A 25,080-nucleotide genomic window follows, 5' to 3' on the forward strand; every position below is an offset into this window, starting at 1 on the left:
GAAGGAAATCAGCCCTGAGCGCTCACTGGAAGGACAGATCGTGAAGCTGAGGCTCCAATACTTTGGCCACCTCATGAGAAGAGAAGACTCCCTGGAAAAGACCCTGATGTTGGGAAAGATGGAGGGCACAAGGAGAAGGGGACGACAGAGAACGAGATGGTTGGATGGTGTTCGTGAAGCTACCAGCATGAGTTTGATCAAACTGCGGGAGGCAGTGGAGGACAGAAGTGCCTGGCGTGCTCTGGTCCATGGGGTCACGAAGAGTCGGACACGACTAAACGACTAAACAACAACAACAACCCCCAGTGTAATTAGGGTATGAGCTTGTTATGATTAGGCAGGGCCACCTTAAGACATTTTGCTGTCTGACAAGATGGCACCCACCCCCCGGGCACATACAGAAGCCAACTGGACTGGTAGTTTAATCTTACTCCAGTACTGCTGGAAGGACACTGTCTTCCACTATAGTTGAGGGCAGCAGGCTGTTGTAGGGGCCACCTGACACAGCTCTGGCCACTCCCTGCATCTCAGCATCTGCTGCCCAAGGCAGCTACCTCACTCTGCCTCATTGTAGGCCTGGAGCTGTGATTAGATAACACAATCAGTAAAACGAAGTAACAGCAGAACACATCAAAATGTAAAAAAGAGACAAAAAACCACCTTGCCGAAGGCCCTCTAACTGTTTGCCTACTTAGAAAGTGTCCAATGTTTTGGCATTATCGTTGATTTTTGTAGACATCTGCTCATTTGTTTTCAAGTGGTGTTAGAGCAGCAGAGAGTGCTGCTGACCAGTTTGAGGCCAAGTCCCATCTGAGCTGCTTAATGTGACTAGCTATCTCATTGTCAACTCACAAGGCACATGGCCGTTTTGTGCCTTCATACCATGACAACTCTGTCTTCTTTGTCTAAGGCTTTTGAGCTTTCAAAGTGCTCACTCTCATGGATCAAAGTTTAAGAGCTGTTCCACAGGTGTGTTCTATGGTGCATTGCCTTGCTAGGCTTTGTGGTTAGGTGAAAAACAAAGGTTTTTTCTTTTTAAGATTGCTGCCTGTGAAGGAGAGTGTTTGTTTAGTGGGGTGAAGAGATATGGGATTAAGCCACCATCTTTCCTATTGACAAGCCACCTACCCACCACACTTTAGCTTTAGGAAGGTGGCTGCTTCACATTCCTTCACCATTCCCTAGGGATGATGAGGGATATCTTCTAAAATTTGAGTAGTAGATAGGTAGCCGTGTTGGTCTGCCATAGTCAAAATAAAAAAAAATTCCTTCCAGTAGCACCTTAAAGACCAACTAAGTTCTTGGTATGAGCTTTCGTGTGCATGCACACTTCTTCAGATACACTCAAGTGGTACACTCAAGTGGCCTCAAACTGGTCAGCAGCACTCTCTGCTGCTCTAACACCACTTGATGTGTATCTGAAGAAGTGTGCATGCACACGAAAGCTCATACCAAGAACTAACTTAGTTGGTCTTTAAGGTGCTACTGGAAGGAATTTTTTTTTATTCTAAAATTTGAGCAGTCTATTTAATGGCTGGCTTACATGTTCAAAGTGACTTCCATGTGATGCAGCCTGAACCTAATTAATGATCATGTGCCCATGATGACATTGGTTACTGGAGAACATGTGAATTGACACAATCATGAATTCAGTTGCAGTTATTAAGCAGATATATCTACAATTGTGGCAACACTTTTTGAAACCAGTATACTTGTGGGAATCACTGCCAGCTCACTGCAGCTGTAGTGATGGACAGTACACCCCTAGAGGCAGTTGGGGTTCACATCATGGAGTCAGTTTTGACAGCATGGATGGGGATAAAGAAATACACCCATAGTTCCTATATGAGGCCATTCATACCAGGCTGTCAATCTGAAATTCTAACCCATTTAAAATGTCTGCACTGTAAACTAAACAGTTCTAAGGTTCATGTTTAGCTTTACACTGCTGCAGTTAAAGCAGTGTCACAGCAAGTAGAAGGGAGCTCTCTAGCTCCATTGTACTTGACAGAGAGAACAGCATTGTGTCAGTACAATAATCTTGAGACTACTCCAGTGATGAGGGGCCTCCATTGTGTCCTCAGCTGTATTGAGCCATGGACTGGGGAGTGATTTGTACTTTCGTTGTTGGAAGCAAAAGTCATGCTGCCAGGGTGGGATTTTGGGGTGGAAATTCAGGGCACCTCTCAGCAGAGAGAGCAGAAGGGTCTGCAAGTGCAGCAGGGCTGGCTTCCCACATTTAGCAGTTGGTGAACTAAGACACAACACATTCTAAAATGTTTCATTAACCCAGTAAGTCTAAAGTCTTAGATTACCAAACTAGGCAGCTCAAAGGATGAGTCATGTGTTTCTCAGTGCTAAAATCTCAGTACCCTGTTTGCCACTTTTTCAGCATAGATGTTCTTTTGGATACAACTGTAGGAATTTACTATACATTAATACTTGTTTATCTTTTGCATTAATTGTATAGAAGGCCTTTGTGCTACAGATCTGGTCTTTGCTTTAACCAGTCTAATATACAAATGGAAACTGAGAATGAATATTAAAGGATCTGATGTCATATTTTTGTATTATTTTAAAAATGTGAAAAATTTAAACACTGAATATGCTCTTTCAGAAGGTCTTTAGCACCATAACTTATTTTTGTCTGAAACATGCTAAACAGCAAGAATAATATTAGGGGAAAACATTTATTTTATGTGTGATGGCTGGCAAGAGAGAAATTCATTTATCTTCATTTTTGTATTTTAAAATCCACATAATTTAGTTCACATTGGAGAACTAAGCTGAATGTTAATAATTTTTATTTGTCTTCTGCATTAAATTATACACAGAATGCATCCCCCGCCCAATTATTCTCTTGTTTTTAATTCTAAGCCAAACTGTGGCAGTTCAGGTACACAGAATCCTTTCCAGCATATGATGTAATACCAGTCTTGCTTTTCAGATAAGTAATATTTTTCATGGAGAAGTGTTCCCTGAGGCTAAGGTGTCCACTGAAAGCCCAAACTAGTAAAGTGTCTAGAACTGTGTTCCATGGATCACTAGTCACCTGTGAGCTGTGTTCAGGTGATCTGTGGAAAGGTTGTACAACTGCTAATAATATCTGTACTTGATTAATTTTTCTCTCTCATAATGGAGAATGACTTCACATAACTTTGCTTAAAAAGGGGTATATTCATTGCATTAGATAGGCAAGGTTGTGAGCTATGAGTTAAATACAGTAGTGCTTTGAATTGCAGAAGGAAAAAAAGAATAGTGGTCTGCTGAGACTAACAGTTTCAAGTGGTTCATTAAAAAAATGGTTTGATGAGCACTGGACTAGAGAATCTACTTGAATGTGAGAAACCAAGGTACAAATCCTGGCTGAGTTCTGAAGTTCACAGGATTGTACAGAGCTGTGGAGAAGCTATACAGACTAGACTGGGGTAGACACTAGAGAGAGGGGGGCATGGATTTGTTGAGATCCTAGTTTCTCCTAGTTGGCTCTACAAATTTAGGCGCAATGAGAGTGACCCTAATCTGAAAATGCATTGAATGAGACCCATTATTGTTTTGATTTATTTCACTTTTAGGGAATTTGCTTTTCTTAAAAAAATGTAGCCATTGGCCTTTGAATAAAAATACTTGGCAATATTTATTTGCAGTTCTCTTGTCAGGATGCATTTAAAGGTATCCTGCATGTTTTAGACCTTACAGCTATAACTTTCACTGTTTCTCTAATGTGGAATGAAAAAGCCTCTGTGACTAGGAAAGTGTCACAACTGCAGTAAAATAACTACATGCATCAGTTAGAAATTCAGAATAGATGGTATAAAGTGTGTATATTGTGTGTTTGGAATTCTGGTTTTCAGATTTTGCTTTTGATACTTATTTATAAACCCTATCTACTGCTATTTGTACAACGACTGTTCCTGCTTAGAATTCTATTAAGTGCTGTGCATTAATCAAAAGGAAATAATGGCTGAACAAACTCAAAAACAAAATGTAGTGGAAATCTATAAAAATTGTACAAGTGTTTACTACAACAACAATGAAGGGGTGTAGCTCAGTGGTAGAGCATGTGTTTAACATTTAAAAAGTCCTAGGTAAATCTGGGAAAGACTCCTTCCTGAAACCCTGGAGAACCACTGCCTCTATGTACTCCTTTGAAATGGCACGTCAGCTTCCCATGTTCCTAATGATGAAGCTGTTGAATAGAAGTGATTCTATGAAAATATTTTTGGAGCAAAATATTACTTCTACACACAGCACAAACATGTTCCTTGCAGCCATGCTTGATTCAAAGTAAATGAATCAATGCCTGAATATTTACATTAAGTTTTAAAAATAATAATGATGGGGACTGCATGTGTTTTCATGGAAAGATACCATATTTGGCACATTGCGAAGAAACAGCATACACAAAGTTATGTGAAAAAATAGCATACATGACGGGCTTACAGATAATTTTTGAATGTCTCAGAGGAAGTTTGCTTTAATTTCCCACAAAATAAGGACAGGCAGATGAATGGACAGAAGAATTAATGTCTATAAGTATGGTGACAAATACATTTAACACTTAGAGAAACACAGTGATGTAATTGTAATTCTCAGAGCTATCAAAAGATAAATACATTTTCCAAGATAGCATGAGCACTGAGAAGTGAACTGGTACATATTTTAATATAATTCCATAGTGGTAGCCTGACCATGTTAAGCATACACAAAAAAATGAGTCCCATGGCACCTGAGCCCTCAAGATGATTTACACCAGCATGTCATGGTTAGGTGAACATGGAGGAAGTTTTGGAGATGTTGGACTTTGTGATACCTATAATGAGTCAAATGTTTGCTCACTGAATATAAGGGAAGTGGTTTTTTTATTATAATCCTTAAAACTACAGCATGAGCGAGTGTACATGAGAGTGTGCAGTTATTCTGAGGTGATAAAAAATAAAATTAAGCAAGCACACTCTTGTTACTCTTTACCTAATTCAGAGAATCAGTTAAGAGAATAAACTCTTGCTTTTTAGTTCTCTTTTAACAAAATTATTTAGTCACAGCTTCATATGCGTCCAACTATGTTTTGAATCTTTCAGTTCTTCACTTCATGGTAATAAAAATAAAAATAATAAATAATAATTTTATTGTTTATACTCTGTAGAATAAAGCATCAAACGTTAAAAACTTCCCGATACAGAGCTGCCTTCAGATGTCTTCTAAAAGTTATGTAGTTTTTTATCCCCATAACATCTGAAGGAAGGGCATTCCTCAGGGAGGGTTCACTATAACTTCGCTTCTCACACTGAGGGAACCAGCAGAACACCCTCAGAGGAGGACCTCATTGTCCAGCTTGAATGATGGGGTGGTGATGCTCCTTCAGGTATACTGGGTTGAGGCCATTTAGAGCTTTAAAGGTCAGCACCAACACTTTGAATTGTGATTGGAAACATATTGGGAGCCAGTGAAGATCCTTTAGGACCAGTGTTATATGGTCCTGGTGGCCATTCCCAGTCACTAGTCAGCTGCCGCATTCTGGATTAGTTGTAGTTTCTGAGTCACCTTCAAAGGGAGCCTCACATAGAGCGTGTTGTAGTAGTCCAAGCAGGAGATAACCAAAGCATGTACCACTTTGGCGGGACAGTGGACAGGTAGCATCTCAGCTGGTGTACCAGATGGAGCTTGTAGACAGCTGCCTTAGACACAGAACTGACCTGTGCCTCCATGGACAGCTGTGTGACTCCTAGGCTGCATACCTGGTCCTTCAGGGGCACAGTTAACCCATTCAGGACCAGGGAATCCTCCATCCCCGCCCACCCCCTGTCCCCCCGAAACAGTACTTCTGTCTTGTCAGGATTCAACCTCAATCCATCCCCCAGTGATCTCCAGACACTCACACAGGACATTCACTGCCTTCACTGATTCCGATTTAAAAGAGAGGTAGAGTTGGGTATCTGAAGATATCAGACAAGTCACAGTAAAAGTAGGCGTAGTAGTGAGTGGTGAAGCTACCAAACAAGCTTGAAGCAAATATTAAAAACCAAAAATCCTTTGGTCGATCTTGATACAGCAAAGGATAACCACAAAACAGTATGTGGAGGTTGCAGGTACACAAATTGAAAGATCTTGACAATAGTAGAATTCAGAAAGATGTGAAGGCATTTGTCTACTATTTAAAGCTTGATCTATCCAAACGGTTTTGTGTTTAAGTTCAAGTGTTTTCACAAATGCAGTTACAAGCTGGAACGTATGCAGAGGAGGGCAACCAATGTGATTAAGTGTCTGGAAACTAAGCCCGATGAGGAACGCTTGAAGGAGCTGGGTATGTTTAGCCTGGAAAAGAGGAGACAGAGGAGATACAATAGCCATCTTCAAATAGCTTACGGACTGTCACATAGAAGAGGGAATATACTTGTTTTCTCCTGCTCTAGAGGGTAGGACTCAAACCAGTGGCTTCAAGTTACAAGAAAGGAGATTCTGACTAAACATTCAGAAAAAACTTTCTGACAGTAAGAGCTGTTTGGCAGTGGAACAGACTACCTTGAAAGGTGGTGGACTCTCCTTCCTTGGAGGTTTTAAAGCAGATGTTGGAAGGCCATGGATGTTTTAGTTGAGATTCCTGCATTGCAGGGGGTTGGACTAGGTTACCGTTGGGTCCCTTCCAACTCTAAGATTCTGTGATTCTATGAATTGACTTACTATCTGCTGAATAGAAAGGTGAAATTGCATGGATTGAGCAGCAGCTACTCAGAAAATGTTCTGTTCCACAAAAAGCCGTAACCTGAAAACTCCCAGTGATAAAACCAAAGGCAATGTTTCAGTACTTAGACCATTTTACAAGGCGTCCAGAAAGTATAGCAGGCTAATATATGAGAACTTGTTTGAGAAGAATCTTGTCCTATCCTTTGTTTCATACCATTTTGGTCGTATCACATGGTATTCTGGCAAATCTACTTCACTTTAAGTTGCCCAGATGTTTTAAGCGTAACTGATAACTTCATGAAAAATCTTTGATGATATGTTTTTTATGATTCTTACTCATTGGGTGCCTTAGAACACTCACCATCTCTCAGACTACCTCACAGGATTGCTGTGAGGATAAAATGGGGGTGAGTTTGCTTTCTTGTTTATTGTTAAATATTTTCGTCAGCTGTTTCTCTTCCTCGTTATTATTTTAGTAGTTAAATGCTGCTTTTGCTGTATTTCAATGGCTTTAAATTTGCTTTGTAAGCTATCTTCAGTTCAGTTCTGTTTTTGAAACAGGTATGATATTAATGTAGTCTGGTCGCATCTTACGTGCATTTAACTTGTACAATTTAAATTACGTAGCTAGTTGAAATCAAAAGGTGAGGGTGTGAGACCTAACTAAGTCTGGCAGGACAGTTTACTCTATGGTCTTAATCCCTTCATGCATTAATTAGAGTTAAACGTGTTGGTTATATGAGGCTGGAAATATCCCACAGAAATTGGCCAGGTTAGTTTGAGCTTTGAGCAGAAAAATTATAAGTTATTTAAATTGGCTCCAGTGAGTAGTCTGGAAGTACCTGCTGTTGTAGTATTCCTTATTTTAAGCAGAATGGACCTAATCAGTTTGTTTGATGTGAGAGCTCTATGTAAGAGTATTTTGTATGTTTCATGCATGTATTTTGGGCACAGCTTCTCTTCACCAGATGAAACAAATGTAATATACTCAGTACTAAGCCACACTGCAATTTCTTAAGTTCTTTAAAGAAGGGTGAAAAAATTATATTTAAATCTGTTTATTTAAATACATTCTAGGGGGGGGGGGCTGCATGGAATTTTGTGGATAGTGTTTAGTTCAAAGTCGGTTGTGTTATTGGCTACTGAAACTCTCTGAGAAGAAGTAGTTACCAGATGGTGAAATGAAAACCACTTTTTCCTGTTCACCTGATGGCCTAAAACTGGAAGCAGTCAACCCAATTATAATGATGGGACACATACTTTGCAATGAAGTTGTTATTCCTTTCTCATTCATGGGTGTCTGTGTTTAATGAACCTGACAATCATGACAAAATTGACAAATGAGTGTTGTGGATGGGGCAGGGGGATTCAGGTGGCAGAGGAGGTGGTGGTAAGGTGAGGCTCAAATTGTTGGAGAAAGTATGTGCTGAAAAATAGGTCTTACAGTTGCGCGTAAAGGAGGAGAGGAATTGTGTGATTGCAAGTTGTGTAGACTTGCATGTGGAAAAAGAAAAAGAGTGCTGTTTCTAACCCACAAAAAAGGAAAAAGTAATCCAGATCACCCTTGTTAATGCCAGGGTAGTAGTCAACCTGAAATTGGTAGATTCTTGGAACTGTACATAATCTGCATGCCCCATTTAGCTGCAGAGCGCATTGTTCAGTAGTAAATAATCCTGATTGCTCCAAATAAGTCTCATGTTGAAGAAGCTTCCTTTCTTTCTTGGTGAGTTTCATCATTTGTGGATGTTATTTCTGCAGTACGACTTGCCAGAGGACTTATTTATTATATTACAATTATTTATATCCCACTTTAAAAATGAATCAAGGATACACAAAGCAGCTTACAAATTTTAAAGGTATTTACAACAATGAATAAAACACACAAATGCGAAATCACAATGAAACAAAAACTGATGGTATAAAATCTAGCAGCTTAATGAAAGTGAAGCAATGGTATTTTGCTTTAATTCAGCAAGCTCAGCTTACAGATCTTGCCTTAATTGCTGGTAGCGTCGTTCAGAAAATATCAGATTAACTAAATTGAGGATTAGAATGCATCAAAGATTAAAGTCTAGAGCTCAGATTTAAGTACCAGCTGGAAGGGAGAACAGCCTTAAAATTGGTGCCTCCCACGCAAAGTACAAGAGCTGGCAGATGTGATTAAAGTGCATTAATATACAAACTATTTGAATTTGAGTTTATTAGTTTGTATAGTTTTTGTAGTTTACAGCTTCTAGTTTATTGCCCTGTTGAACAAAGGCAGAAAAGCATGGCAGTTTTATGTGGCATTGTTTAAGTATTCATAAAACAGAAGTAGCCGGCTTTCTCACAAGGGGCTGTTTCCACCCTGCAGTAGAGAAAGATACTATTTTTCCCAAAATAAATGAGGAAAATCAATTATTCCCCCTTTGCTTGAATCCGCCCACCACACACCCCACATCTTTCATATATATGCTTTACTTACATGATTTCGTTCCAGCTTGTAGTGGTTGGCCTAATATGTAATTGTTTGATTGACATAAGGTATGTAACAATAGATAGCTGTGAAATACATTAAGCGTTTAGGAGTATGTTGTGCCTTCTGTTATAATATAAAATCCATCTATTCTGGTTGATGGGTTTTAACCTCACACAGAATACTTTAAACTCCATTTGGACTTGTGCCTACAATCACCTTAGCAAAGTCTCTTAAGTAACTGCGCACAGCCTAATTAGTATGCATTATCAATTAACAAACTTAATAGCCGGCAGATTGATTAGATCCTCTGTTGCAGGGGCAGAGCTGAAGCGAAACAGAATGAAAAATCATTGCACGCATTCACTGCTGCTTTGTTATTTTCTCAGGTCTCCTTCTCCTCCTCTACATTCCTTTAATTAATGCATACATATGGTTCTGAATATATTGTAAACTAGAGCTTGCTCAAACTCTTAATAAAACTCACTTACAGAAAGTGGGGGGAAATTGCACAATATGTTTTCACCCATATTTTTCTTTTAAAGTGGAACATTACCCATCTCTCCACACACCCCATGCTACTCCTGATAAGCTGTGTATAAGTGATGGCTATGGAAATATATAGACAAGTGAAATGTGTTCACATTACTTTATAATCAGAAGTTCCGTCTCAGCACTGTGATGGTTGTTCAGTAGTCACATTGATGGCAATCTGACATCCATTCAGTGGTTTTGGCATCTTAAAGATCATCAGAAAATATGTTGCATCTATTAAATCTTCTCTTAGTTTTGATGAGCTGGAAAAGTATGAAAGAGGGATGGAAGGAAGGAAGGAAATGCCTTATTTTCAAAAGAAGATTATTCTAATATTTAAAAGAGATTATTTTAAAATATTGTTTCCAAGTAAGCTGTACATAAAAAGGCCGTCAGTACTGAGAATTTACATCTTAAGTAACAATTCCACACATAAAACTGGAAGAGTTTTTTGAAAGCTGTATTCAGCAACCTCAATTGCCAAGTTACTCTGGGAAGGTTTTCTGTGTGAGCAAAAATGAACAACCTTATGCACTTTATGTGTGCCATGTAGTCATTATTTTCTATTATTATAATTTTATCACTTGAAAACAACAATAATAGCACATCCATATCTGTAGTATCTAAATTTTTGTTACCATTTATATTTCACTTTTATGGTCAAATCCTGTTCCTTTATAGGAATGCTATGCCAGCAGCAGTGGAAACTATCTAACTAGGGATGGAACTTTCAGAAAATCTTGAGCTTAACCACACAGATATTTTCCCCTCTAATTCCCCATCTCCGTCCTTGATCTCAACAAAAAGCATTTTTCTTTTACTGGTTCAGCTTTTTTACTTACATGCATCATTATTATATTATAACCATATGCACTCCAGGTTTCCTAAAGTAACCAGCACATAAACAGATTCATTCAGCAATTCACACAGCTGTATACAAATACTATTGTATTAATACCTGTAAAATTATGCTGCTGCAAAAATCCAGTACTACACGAGCATGAATCTTTTATATGTATTGTATGCATGCATAATAAGTTGGGCTTAATAAACAATAACACTGACCAATTCATGAGCAGCTCAGATGTAAGTGGCTACTTGATGCAAGAGGCAGCCCAATGTAGACTGATGACAGTGACAAGCCCACCACAGAGATTTGAACTTGGGATTCCTACATCTACAAGGCTAGTCACTGACTCTCACATCCCAGTAGCTTTAGTTTTGGAAGTATGCACATTATCCCAGCACTGCCTGTTTCCATAGTCTTGACTTGCAAGTGGCTGTTGTCTATGTAGCCTGGTTTTTAGTGAGTGGAGAGGGGCAGTCTAAGGGGAAAATGTTGTTTGCCATTTGGTGGGATACTGGCCATGCTCACTGTTTTTTAAAAAAGCTTTAGCTTTCTACTGCAACTTTTTAAACAATGCAAACAGAGTAACATTCAAGCAAAAATTAAAAAGGAAGAGATAAACTAGGGAAAGGGACATGGGTTAATGTATTTTGACTATCTAAATTGGAAATACAAATACATTGAACTGCAGCTATGATATATAAATCTCCCGAAGCTGACCAGATGTTATTGTATTTATCTTCTTTGCACTTTTGTCAATACATTGCCACTTCAAATAAGGACAAGGACAGCAAAGCGTTAATCTATTGTTGTATGGAAGGTAAATTCTCCTTCCAGTGTTGAAGCATAATGCCATGCTCACAGTTGTGCTGTATGCACAACTCACCACGAATTTAGGCAAGCTGTCAAAAAAAAAAAAAAAGGTGTGCTGAATCTTACCGAGGGTCCGTCTAAGTCCAGCATCCTGCTTCCTGCAGTGTTCAAATGAATGTCTCCAGTAAACCTAGAAGCAGGACCTGAAAGCAACAGCTCTACTATATAACTAGGCATGAGGGAGAGACAAAGCACTGTCATAACCAGGGACATTGATACCAAGGGATATTGAAGCCCATGATACTTGTAGGATTTACAGTCTCAAAATATCTGCCTCGTTCACATACACACCCCATTCTCCAGTGTCTGCCTCTAAAGCATAAATCTCATGCCAGAAATTCAAACAAAAGGAACTTTAAAAGAAGTTAAAAGACACCTATCAGTCTTTCAGTTCTTCAAACAGACAACGTTCTGCAATCTGGTTCAGGCAGTGCACTAACTAAGAAGTAGATTAACAAAAACAAGATGAAAATGATTTCAATATAGCTAGTGTATCTGTCGTAATTGATAAGGAAAAAAAACTGCCAGATGTGTCATGCAACTCCAATCTAATGGTATCAAAAGGCATTCACATAGTATCATAATTGACACCACTACAAGTAGAAGAGAATAGTGTTACACTTTCTGATTTATGTTTTTTCCACAGACTCAGGCTCACATAACAATTTTTGATGGATAAACTTCTAGTCTGAAGAAGACTCTAGATGTTATGTTAAAAATAACACAAAGAAAGAAAAGGTATGTGTGAGTATTTGAGAGCATGGTACAATAGCTCCAATGTGTAATTTAGGAAATGCAGAAAATGTAATTTTAGTATTAAAATAGAAACAACAACAACCAATAACTTATTTTTTGAACCCGTCAATCTGACTGGGTTGCCCCAGCCACTCTGGCCAGCTTCCAACAGAATATACAAAAACACAACGAGCATGTCCCGTAAGACATATCACCAACATGCTTAAGTCAAATCAATGCATGAATGGGTTAATACCATAAAGTAGCTGTCCTGCCAGGCTTAGCAGGGTCACTTGCCCTCACCTTGGGAGGAAATAGGTAATTATGTCTATTGTTGTATGGAGTCTAACTGAGAAGCTCAGTGCATGAAGAAGTTTGAGCTGGTTGCGCCTTCTCAATCACGTGGTTCTCACCTGCCATCCTTGAGTTCCTATATGAATAATCTAGGAACGTTTACCACTTTGTAACTAAGCTAAGTTTTTTAATACTTGTGCAACTTTTCTGACTGATGTATGGGAAAGCATATGAGCCAGACTTTTGAAGAATTAGTAATTGAGCAATTTTTTAACTTGCCAAACGTGGATTATGCTGGGGTGAAAGGGAACCTTTGTAAATTACTTTTAAAGGGGGCAATTTTGGAACTTCCTTGGAAGGCATATTTTAAAGGTTTTATGACTTATATTTCTATGCTTTGCTGCATATTTTGTGATTTTAAATCTCTGCAGGCAGGGGTTCTCTCACCAAAGAGTACTTGCCCCAAACCTGGATCTTTGCAACCAAGAATTTTCCTTTATATATAGGAATTTCTTTTTATAGAAAGCTACTAAATCTACCATAAACAGTTGGATGGATTTTCTAATGTATTTAAGGGGCTATAATAAATTATTTTAAAAGAGGAATTTCAAAACATAGTTATAGTGATTTTAAAAACAACGATAAGTAATAATGTTTCTTGGGAGCAAAGTCATACAGAGGACAGACAAGAACGTTTTAGGACAAAAGTATTTTTGGCAAACTATGGAAAAGTTGTGTAATGTTTGCAGAGAATGTACCTCCCTAGATTTAAAAAGTGCCATTCACCGTTCACATGCAAACCCATACTGGAATGGTGGAACTATATGTTTTGTGAAGCATGAGCTCATAACCAAAAATAGCATAGCCCTGCCCATCATGTTTTGCAGATTATCCTTTCTTGTCCTCATGATGTCATGCTATACAGCTCCCCAACTTTGTTCCACATCAATTTAATTCAATTTCTTTATTCGACCGATAGTCAGAATTAAAACATTACACAATAATTATAAACTATAACATCATAGGAGATACATAGGTAAGGTAGGGCCACAGAAATAGACCTCTCACAGATAACCCACATCAAAGCATTCAGTTATACGTTTCCGACGCTTGAGTGCCAGGAAAAGAAATTTAGCCACTGACAAGGTTGTTTTCCCAGAAGACTTATTTAGCAGATATGCTGTCTGGATTCCTCTTTGTCGGGAACTGAGCTGGGGTAAGTATGGAGTTATAAGATACTGTCTTAAATTGTTGTAGAAGGGACAGCTCAATAAAATGTGCTCTGTGGATTCTACCTCACCCAATGCACAGTGGCATAATCTCTGGTCATATGGAACTCCTCCATATCTTCCCTTCAGGACCGCCGAGTCAAGAACATTCAGCCTAGCCGCAGTAAATAGTCTGCGGTATTCCACGTAGTGGATATCCGCCAGGTAGCGAGCTGGGGCAGCCCGATACAACTGCTCCCCCAGAAACAACCCAGGTTTCACACGGGCTATGTCCTCCTGTCTGGCAATATCCCTTAATCTTTGCGCGATCACCGCCTTTGCGTGGCTATACGTCATGGACTCTATATAAAGGGAGGACAACCCACACTTCTGCACTTCCTCCACTATCTCCCCTTCCCATGGAGATTTAAAGTTATCCCTCAGAATCAAGGGGGCCAAACCCACCGGTCTGAAACAGAGCTTGAGCCATAGCCATAGCTTCGCTTTCAGGGCCACATACCTAAAGGCTTGGCAACCGGTTTCCAATCTCATGATCGCGCCTGCCACGGAGGGGGGGATCCTGAGTATGGCCCTGAGGAATTGGGTTTGGATAGATTCCAATTTTTCAAAATCCCTACGTGAGCCCAAGGCAATGCCCACCAGCAGAAGAGGGAGGACTTTCATTTTAAAGAGACGTAAGGCAACATTGACAGTTTGTGCCTGTTTCTTGGAGTACAGGGTTCTAATCACCAGGGCTGCTTTGGATGCGTTCGAGGCTATGTATTCTCTGTGCGCCAGGAAGGACCTATTTGATCTTACAACCTGACCCAGGTATTTGAAGCAACTGACCTGCTCTAAAGGAATACCATTAATTGACCATAAATTAGGTTTCGGTCGAGCAGCAAAGACCATTATTTTGGTCTTGGCATAATTTAATTGGAGCTCGTGTTGGGTCTCATATTCATGAAGAGCTCGAAGCATCCTCCTTAATCCGATGGGGGAGGTAGCTAATAGGGCGGCATCGTCTGCATACAGTAGGACATTTAAGGCTCGTCCTGCCAGTTTTGGTGGATGGAAATCAGCATTTGCCATATGCACCACTAGCGAATTAATATAGAAGTTAAACAGAGCAGGGGCAAGCAAACAGCCCTGTCTTACCCCCCTAGTGGTGGCAACCGGATTGGAGACTAGCCCCTTACTATCTATCCTAATCCTCAAGAGGGTATTTGTATGCAAATTAATAATCAGCAAAAGAAGGCGGCGGTCGATAGATGTCGCTGCCAATTTTGTCCATAGCTGGTTCCTGGGAATTAGATCAAAGGCCTGCTTAAAGTCTATAAAGGCGACGTGGAGGGCTTTTAGGCCATTGCCAGCGTACTTGGTGGCCAAGTGATTTAGGATTAAGATTTGGTCTGTTGTTGATCTTCCGGGGCGGAAACCCGCCTGCTCCTCTGCGATGATATTGTTGCTTTCCATCCAGGTCGTTAATTTGTTAAGTAGAAATCTTGAATAGATCTTCCCAATAACATTTAGCAGGCTAATTGGTCTAAAATTGGCCGGGTCTGTGCGCGGCCCTTTCTTGTGAATTAACACAATCAGTGCAGAGTTCCAGCTTGGAGGAAATTGTGCTGTTTTGTTTATATAAGTAAAAAGAGCTGCTAGGGGTGGACACCACCAATCCTTATTGGCTTTAATAACATCTATGGAAATAAGATCGTCTCCGGGTGCCTTGCCCGCCTCAAATTGGCCTATAAGTGTTTCCACTTCAGAGCAGGTAACAGGATCCCACTCTGGCAAGGGGGCCAAATCTAACTTTCCTCCGCTGGGTGCATGAGCTGCATATAAAACGGAGAAGAAGCTTTCCCAGGTGTCAGCTGAAATTTGGGGTTCTATCCTTGACAACGGTCTACCCAGGTATCTGGAAATTTGGTGCCAAAAGGAGGAGGGATTTCTATTTTCTGCAGCTTTTAGAAGGTTCTTCCAATCATTTCTTTCTGCCGCAAGCTTCTTTTCCTTTAATAGTGCTTTATACCTTCTCTTGAGGTTCATAAGGTGACTGCTAGGTGCGGAGTCATTTGATGCCCTATATGCCAAGAATTCATTATATAGGTTGTTCTTGAAGTGCCTACATTCCTCATCAAACCACTTTTTATGAGAGAAATGGTTATTATTCATTACCAGGGTCTTAGCCAACGAAGGTTTTAGCAGTTCTACTAAATTGTCATATATTGGCAGTGGCTCAACTGCCTGGATAAGGGAGTCCCTTGTCTCTTGCAGTTGGTCAGACCAAAGGAGTTCATTTATCCGTTGAGCCATATTGTCGGTCCATTTTAAGGCAGTGGGCCTCATCTGGAGCTGGTTATTTGTAATAGGCACACAGGAATAGGTAGCCAATTCTCCATCCAGGGTCAGAGAAAGTTCTAATGGAAAATGGTCACTTTCCAGCCTCGTTACCACCCTAAAGTTGGAAATTTTGGGAATTAGGTCTACTGATGTCCAAATAAAGTCTATAGTAGAGGCTCGGGAGCCTGACCAGAAAGTAAATTCGGCAGGGTAATCAGAACTGAGAGCTCCGTTTAAAAGGTGAAAATTAAGAGCCATCAAGGTTTGTCTACATTTAAAACCTGCATATGTAGCAACACTGTCTTTAAAATTCCTAGGTAAAAGGTCTGAGGTTAAAATGGGTAGTGAGGGATATTTATTATACTTAGCAAATAATGATTTATCAGAGTGAGACACATCATAGACTGCCCATGGCAGAGAAACCTATAGCAGAATCATCTGATTGGCCAGTGTGGGTAGCTCATTTGGAAGAGCATGAGACTCTTAATCTCAGTCAGGGTTTGAGCCCCACGTTGGGCAGAATATTCCTGCATTGCAGGTGGTTGGACTAGATGACTCTTTTGATCCCTTTCAACTGTACAATTCTATTATTCTATGATTCTATATATATTTGCACCAACAGAATGTATTATGTATGTATGGGATGAGTTTCTGGCATGAATGTGAGAGGGGATCCATGCTACAGGTTTGTATCAGGCTCTAAAGAAATTATGCTTGTGCTTTATCCTTTCATGTTTCCTCTGTTCTAAAGCTACTTCTGATTAACTCTATTGAATGACTCTTAAATGACAGTGTGTGTGTGTGTGTGTGTGTGTGTGTGTGTGTGAGAGAGAGAGAGAGAGAGAGAGAGAGAGAGAGAGAGATTCTCTTTGCACTCTCTCCATACTGTTTTTTATTTTATAGATTTCTATTATTTATTCATTTATTAACACAATTCTCTGTAAGCCTGCTCAGAAGAAAGAGCCACTGAGCCGTACGGGGCTTACTTCCAGGTACACAAAAACTAAGGAAAAGCCTGCTGGATCAGGCCTGTGGTCCATCTAGTCCTGCAGCCTGTTCTCACAGTGGCCATTGGGAAGCGGGGAAGTAGGACCTGAATGCAATAGCACTCTCCCCACTTGTGATTCCCAGCAACTGGCATTCAGATGCATGTTGCCTCTGACAGTGAAGGTAAAACATAGCCATGGTGGTAAATGCTACAGGCTGGGCTGTGAAGCCACAACTACCAGCAGAGCAATGTGACTAGCATCTCCTTTTTTGCACCAAAGTGTAGTGAGAGGGTGGAGCAGGAATGATATGGGGTTTGGAGTATGGTGGCCATTTTTATTCTGTGCAATTGCCAAATTAATTGGTGGTGACTACTTTTTCATGACTTTTTTCTGACTCTATAGTGGATTTTTCATCTTGAACATTACACTGTATATTGGCTGCTGGAGTGAGTGTGTAAATGTATATTTTGTAGCTAAAATATGTGTGTGTTCTATTACCCTTTTGCTTATTAATATATTTTATGGATATTGCTTATTCACTGAATTGTCAGATAATGTTTTGTACTGTTTTGTTGGTTTGTTGCTGCTTTGAGTTCCTCCTGAGGAGAAAAGTAGTATACAAATACAGGTGAAACTCAAAAAATTTTAATATCGTGGAAAAGTTCATTTATTTCAGTAATTCAACTTAAAAGGTGAAACTAATATATGAGATAGACTCATGACATGCAAAGCGAGATATGTCAAGCCTTTATTTGTTATAATTGTGATGATTATGGTGTACAGCTGACGAAAACCCCAAATTAACAATCTCAGAAAATTATAATATTGTGAAAAGGTGCAATAGCTATTCAATCCATAACACCTGCAATGGGTTCCTGAGCCTTTAAATGGTCTTTCAGTCTGGTTCAGTAGGAAGCACAATCATGGGGAAGGCTGCTGACCTGACAGTTGTACAGAAAGCCATCATTGAGACCCTCCATAAGGAGAGAAAGCCTCAAAAGGTACAGTGGTGCCTCGCAAGACGAAATTAATTCGTTCCGCGAGTTTTGTCGTCTTGTGATTTTTTTCGTCTTGCGAAGCACGATGTCGGGAAAGTTTTGGAAAAGCTTCAAAAATCACCAAAGTCTTTAAAAACCTCAAAAAAGGCTACCACACTCCTCGAAGTCAAGTCGCAACTGTATTAACGGTGTTAAGAAAAAGGAATCAAACTTGCAAGACGTTTCCGTCTTGCGAAGCAAGCCCATAGGGAAAATCGTCTTGCGAAGCAGCTCAAAAAACAAAAAACCCTTTTTGTTTTTTGTCTTGCGAGGCATTCGTCTTGCGAGGTACCACTGTAATGGCAGAAGTTGGATGTTCCCAAAGTGCTGTATCGAAGCACATTAATGGAAAGTTATGCGGAAGGGGAAAGTGTGGAGGAAAAAGGTGCAGAAGCAGCAGGGATGACCGCAGCCTGGAGAGGATTGTCAAGAAAGGACCATTCAAACATGTTGGGGACTTTCACAAGGAGTGGACTGAGGCTGGAGTTAGTGCATCAAGAGCCACCACAAATAGACGGATCCTGGAGATGGGCTTCAACTGTCGTATTCCTCTTGTCAAGCCACTCCTGAACAAGAAACAACTTCAGAAGCATCTTACCTGGGCTAAAGGGAAAAAAGAACTTGTCTGTTGCTCAGTGATCCCAAGTCCTCTTTTCTGATGAGAGCAACTATTGCATCTCATTTGGAAACCAAGGACCCAGAGTCTGGAGGAAGATTGGGGAGGTACAGAATGCCAGATGCTTGAAGTCCAGTGTGAAGTTTCCACAGTCTGTGATGATTTGGGGAGCCATGTCATCAGCTGGTGTTGGTCCACTGTTCTTCATTAAGTCCAGGGTCAACGCAGCCGTCTACCAGGAGATTTTGGAGCACTTCATGCTTCCTTCCGCAGACGAGCTTTATGGGGATGCTGATTTCATTTTCCAGCAGGACTTGGCACCTGCCCACACTGCCAAAAGTACCAAAACCTGGTTCAATGCCCATGGGATTACTGTTCCTGATTGGCCAGCAACTCGCCTGACCTGAACCCCATAGAGAATCTATGGGGCATTGCCAAGAGAAAGATGAGAGACATGAGACTGAGTAATGCAGAAGAGCTGAAGGCTGCTATTGAAGCATCCTGGTCTTCCATAACACCTCGGCAGTGCCACAGGCTGATAGCATCCATGCCACGCCGCATTGAGGCAGTAATTGATGCAAAAGGGGCCCAAACCAAGTACTGAGTACATATGCATGCTTCTGCCTCTCAGAGGTCCAATAGTGCTCTATTTGCAATCCTTGTTTTGCTGATTTCATTTAATATTCTAATTTTCTGAGATTGTTAATTTGGGGTTTTCATCAGCTGTATGCCCTAATCATCACAATTATAACAAATAAAGGCTTGACATATCTCACTTTGCATGTCATGAATCTATCTTGTATATTAGTTTCACCTTTTAAGTTGTATTACTGAAATAAATGAATTTTTCCACGATATTCTATTTTTTCGAATTTCACCTGTAAAATGTAGGCTATAGGACATGGGTAGGCAAACTAAGGTCCTGGGGCCTGACCCGGTCCAATCACCTTCTAAATCCGGCCCACGGACAGTCCGGGAATCAGCGTGTTTTTACATGAGTAGAATGTGTCTTTTTATTTAAAATGCATCTCTGGATTATTTGTGGGGTCTGCTTGGTGTTTTTACATGAGTAGAATGTGTGCTTTTATTTGAAATGCGTCTCTGGGTTATTTGTGGGGCATAGGAATTCGTTCATTTTTTTCTTCAAAATATAGTCCAGCCCCTCACAAGGTCTGAGGGACAGTGGACCCACCCCCTGCTGAAAAAGTTTGCTGACCCCTGGTGTAGGATAAGGATTACAACAGTAAGCTGTACGTGCTTACTTGCCTGGGACCCCACTGAGTTCACTTGCATCTACTTCTGTGTAGGCATGCATAGGATTGTACTGTTAACCATATCCTTCTAAAATTAAAAGGCACCAAACACTATAGGCTTTTTTAACATGGAAAGTGCTCCAACCTCCTGATCTTCATTTTTGCCACTTTTAAAAAATACCTTTCCCATTGCACTGATAGTCTTTGTTTTTGAGATTAGAATGGGGATATCCATATAAATATGCAAGGTAGCTGGTTAGGTAGCTGTAAAGGATGAAACAAACATAATAAAAACTTGGATCTTAGAAGCATACATTTTGAAATACAGGACTCATATTGACTGATTTCTAAAAGGTCTGTAGCTATTTATTTTAGAAGCTTTTGATCATTTATTCATTGCAGTACATAATTTACTGTCTATGTAAAAACTGTCTGCTTGAAGTTCTTTATCAGAAGTTGGTGCCCCCTTGTTCTTGTATTTGACACTATCTCAAATTGCCTTGAAACAATTATCCTCACTATTCCCCTTGGAATTTTCTATACTTTAATGAGGTTCCCTCTTAATCTCTCGTTTGCTGAAGGATAACTTGCTGAATAACTAAGAGCCTCAAATCCCTGTATGCATCTTGTTACCGCCTGCTGTACATTCTCCATTCCTGGAACATCCTTTTGTAATAAGGTGACTGAAACTGTGCACTGTTCTAAATGTAGCTATCTGAGCTTCTTAAACAATGCCAGCATAATTTCCTCAGGTTTACATGCAATATCTCCCATTGGTATACAAAACTCCATGTAGTTTCCTTTCTCCACTCTTCAAAAACAACAGCACTGAGAATTTAGCATTGAATGTTCTGGTGAACATTTGTTACTCAAGCAACAAATGCAATTAGAGAAGAGGATTTTGGAGAAAAGAAGAGTAGAGATCAACTTAATCAGTACCAAATAAAAGGTTGTGTGTTAAAATTACAGGTTAGAGGCAAATTCATAGGACTGTTTTTGTCCACTGTTGGCATCCAGGCGAAAAGGATACTTTTATTCTCTCTGGGTTTTTTTTTATCACAGCCACTTGCTCAAAAACATCTGTGCAATAGGATGACAGATTGCACAAAACACCTTAGATTATTAAATGACGTTTTGCATGATGTATCTTGTGTACCTGGAAATGTGGATTTTACAGGACTGTTGCAATAAAGTGGAGTCCCACAAGCAGTATAATTGTATGGCTAGCTTCACATCCTAAACAACGATTGTTGATTTTGGGGCAACCTTAGAGCAAGGGAGATTGATTTGCCTAATGGCTGCATCCAGCCTGTTAAAGCTTTTCCTGGTAAAATGACAGGGCAACTTGTTCAACAGTGAAATGGGTTCCTTTGGAAGGTGGTTGACCTCTTTCGTCTACCTGCCAGGGATTCTTCACCTGTGATTCCTGTATTCCAGGGGGTTGGACTAGATAACGCCTGAGGGTCCCTTCGGGCTCTACAGATTACATATGCTGTAAGTACCTTTTGCTTTTCATTCAGCTTTGATTTCTAAACTTATGCGGTTGTCTCAGTTGGGAAAAACTGGATGCAGCCTGCAAGCCTTATGTTGCCTGCCTGTAATTAAGAAAATAAGGTTTGGTAAAAAAGGTAAAGGGACCCCTGACCATTAGGTCCAGTCGTGGCTGACTCTGGGGTTGCGGTGCTCATCTCACTTGATTGGCCGTGGGAGCTGGCGTACAGCTTCCGGGTCCTGTGGCCAGCATGACTAAGCCGCTTCTGGCAAACCAGAGCAGCTCACGAAAACGCTGTTTACCTTCCCGCTGGAGCGGTACCTATTTATCTACTTGCACTTTGACGTGCTTTCGAACTGCTTGGTTGGCAGGAGCAGGTTTGGTACCAATGGCTTAATTAAAGCCAAAGTTGTTACACATACCCGAGTCCGTCTTTTAATACCTTGGCTCAGCCCAATATCATATGTAATGTCTAACATGTACAGCCCAGTGTAGAGTGTTGCCCATCAGCAGATCACAGTTGATAATTATCACAGAGAGAAATACTAAATACATGTTTTTAGTGTGGTTTCAGATAAGTTTGTCATAGAATCTCAGAACTTTATGCAAATTTTATGCAGTGTTTCCACATCAGAATACCAACCTGTCCTTTTGTTACATTTAATCTAATAAAAATAATTGGCTATACATTTGCGTCTACTGTTGATGTGCAAACTTGTTAGTACCAAAACCCCAGGTTTGGGTGGGTGGTTTGTCACAAATGTGGTTACATTTCAGTGGGTGTTGTCTGTCGTCACACCCCCTGCTGCGGTTTGCTCTTCAAGTGAGCACTATTTAGCCATTTTGTTTCTTTCAGCCCATGCCATATGTGCATGTCCATTTCCACAGATTGTTGCATTCTGAAGACAAGTCTGTAATATAATTGCAATATGCATCAGTTTTTAAAAATAACAACAATGTGAAGGTTTTGCAGAAGATTGTCTTTGTGGAAGACTTCTGTTAAATACACACACAAACTCACATAATGCAGATCAGGAGGTATCAGCATGGTTAAGCACAGTTAAGGTAGCTATTAGAGGCAAGAAGGCTTCCTTCAAAATACTGAAGTCTTTTTCAAATGAGAACAAAGCAGATCTCAAAATGCATGCAAACAAGTAGATAATAACAGATACAAAAACAAAATTGAGGAGCACATAAAGATACCATTAGTAGCAGGATACTAGACAGGGAGGTGGTTGGACCTTCAGATGGCAAGAGAGTAACAAGTGTGCTGAAGAAGGACAAGGAGAATCCAGAGAAGCTAAATGAATTATTTGCATCAGTCTTTCTTCACTGTGGGAGATGTAGGAGAGATCCCTATGCCTAAAATAATTTTCCCAGGAAAGGAGTCTGAGGAACTGAGGCAAATAACGGTGTCTGTATTTTTCAAGATACAGTGGGGAGTAAATTGCTCACTGTTGGGCATCCACAGTTGACTATCATAAAGTACTGTGAAATTAAACTACTCCCCCCCCCCCGAGAAAATAGGTGTGAACACATCCAAGTTTTGTCCATAATATCTGGCAAAAAATGTTACACTGTTTCACTTTTCCAGAAGACCCGAGGAAATGCCCTCTTATTATTCATGCATATTTTCTCCATACTGAATGCTTTTCCTTGGATTACCGTGCCCAAGAACTAAGCATTATACCACCTCCTTCAAGTCTGTTGCAGGGCTTAAGCAAGTGATAGCTAATATGGTGCCTTCCAGATGTTGTTCACCTTCAACTCCCATCAGGCCTCACCACTGGCCATGCTGGCTGGCACTGATGGGACATGTAATTCAACATTTGGAGGGCAACATGTTGGCTGTCTCCATTTATACACAACTTGTATATTTGTACATGGTTCTGAAACATCTCGCTGCACAGAGGAATGACAGGCTTAACAATATTAATGCCCTGCTTTCACTTTGCTTAGACCTTCAATCTGTTGTTTAGCAAATAATACAAAACAAAACAAGAACCAGCAGAACAAACCCCACTATTATCAACAAGCAGGACAGAGCTTTCCATCCCTTCTTGTACAGTTAGGAAGTCTGGTCCCTACTTCTCTGTTGCCAGACAGTAGATTAGGTCCATGTTCTGCATGGCTGTGCTGTTCGAGGGATTTTAAGCTTTACACAAACCTGAACAAATAGTTTATATTTTTCTTGGTGTTCTGCAGCATTTCAGGTGACCATGCATCTGGATTTTCTTTCAAGCTCAGATTCTAGAAACCCAGAAGGGTTGAACAACAGAAACTGGAATGGGATGTACATAAGAGAGACAACAAGAGTGGGGAAACTTATGTATGTAGTATGTTATATGCTCTTCTGCTAGAAAACCAACAAATATATCTCTTATAACATAGTAGCAATTTGCATTTGTGTTGAAACATAGCAAAGTACAGACAATTCTCAATTTGCTTGCGTTCAATGCAATCACAACTGTGCATATGTGCATCATGTTCAGCACTGGAAGAGGGTGCAACGCCTCTCTGATGTGCATGACGACCTGGAATGTAACCCACACATAAATGGGGGGGGGGTATAACAGATCTGTCCCAATTCTCTTGCTATAAGATGCTGCTAGAGATAACAGTGATATGATGGCCAATGCATTTTGGTGTCCACTTTCAGCCATTCTTATCCATAGAATCAGGGTACCAGTCACTTCAGATAGCTAGCAACCAAATAACAGAGCTATTAGTGTATCAAACATGTATTCCATTAAGAAAAGCAGAGTTGCATGCCCCCAAAGTAGTGGCTGAATTATACAGTTGATGCTACCTGCTGTTATGTGAACTATCCATTCAGAGGTTTATATAGAAATCCACAATCAGTATTGTTTTTCCTTTACTAAATAATGGGAGGGTTGATGTTTTATTTTAATTGGTAAATCCTTTTTATCCATCGAATACTTTATAGCTCACAAATGTCAAGTCATTTATCCAGCTGTTAACGTGACTGCTCATTTTCCATATTTCCGATGGACTTATTTCCAGTTCAGTGCTAAGACAGGCCAAGCTTGAAGTAAATCAATTCTCCCTTTGTGCTAAAAATTAGCATAGCACAAACTAATCAATGCTCTGAAATACTACTGCAAACGCTGCGACATTGAACACAATGGAAGGGAGCTAAATTGCTTATTCGGCAAAACTGAAGGCAAAGTAGGCATTTAGAATACTGGCTGGCAGATCTGTGTATAATATTAATAGATAAACTGAATACAATTAAACGTCAGTGTCAAGCACTTTTGCTGACTATAATGAAGTTTATAGTTATCAAAAACTTAAGTCCCCCCTCCCTCTATGTTATGATTTGTTCACACAAGTAGCAATTCATGGTATCTCTTTGACTTAAGGTTCTACTGCCATGGTGTGCTTTGCTCTGCTGCTTTCAGCTTGTGGCTTTTTGTAAACCTGTTGATACAGGCTAATATATTAAGGGTGCTGCACAGACATCTGCCTTAGTTCACTCTCAGTCCTGTAGTTCTAACTACTAAATTTATAAACTTCATTCAAATTGAGCAAGGCAGACTTGGTGGCGTGGTAGCACTCAATACCAAGTTAAATGTGGCATTCATTGCATGAATGCAAATCTAAAAACCATTCATGACACTAAAATGTATTAAATGCCTGGATGTTTAAAATAATCCTTGCCTGGCACAAAAGAATAGCTACGTTGACAGCAACTATGCT

At 40.1% G+C, this 25,080-nt stretch overlaps 1 long non-coding RNA gene across 5 annotated transcripts in view; it reads left to right on the forward strand.

Annotated features, from left to right (window-relative positions):
* Window positions 1-25,080, forward strand: part of LOC308597383 — a 159,734-nt gene that overhangs the window by 42,705 nt on the left and 91,949 nt on the right. The window contains exon 3 of one of the 5 annotated variants that reach the window (XR_014012907.1): window positions 12,040-12,131. The exons of 3 other annotated variants lie outside the window; for them this stretch is intronic. This is a non-coding gene — a long non-coding RNA (uncharacterized lncRNA). Of the gene's footprint in view, window positions 1-12,039; window positions 12,132-21,305; window positions 21,363-25,080 lie in introns of all 5 variants that reach the window. One more of the 5 variants, XR_014012908.1, reaches the window with a different exon arrangement.

This window comes from Podarcis bocagei, assembly GCF_964188305.1.
Source record: "Podarcis bocagei genome assembly, chromosome: 11".
Lineage (NCBI taxonomy): Eukaryota > Metazoa > Chordata > Lepidosauria > Squamata > Lacertidae > Podarcis > Podarcis bocagei.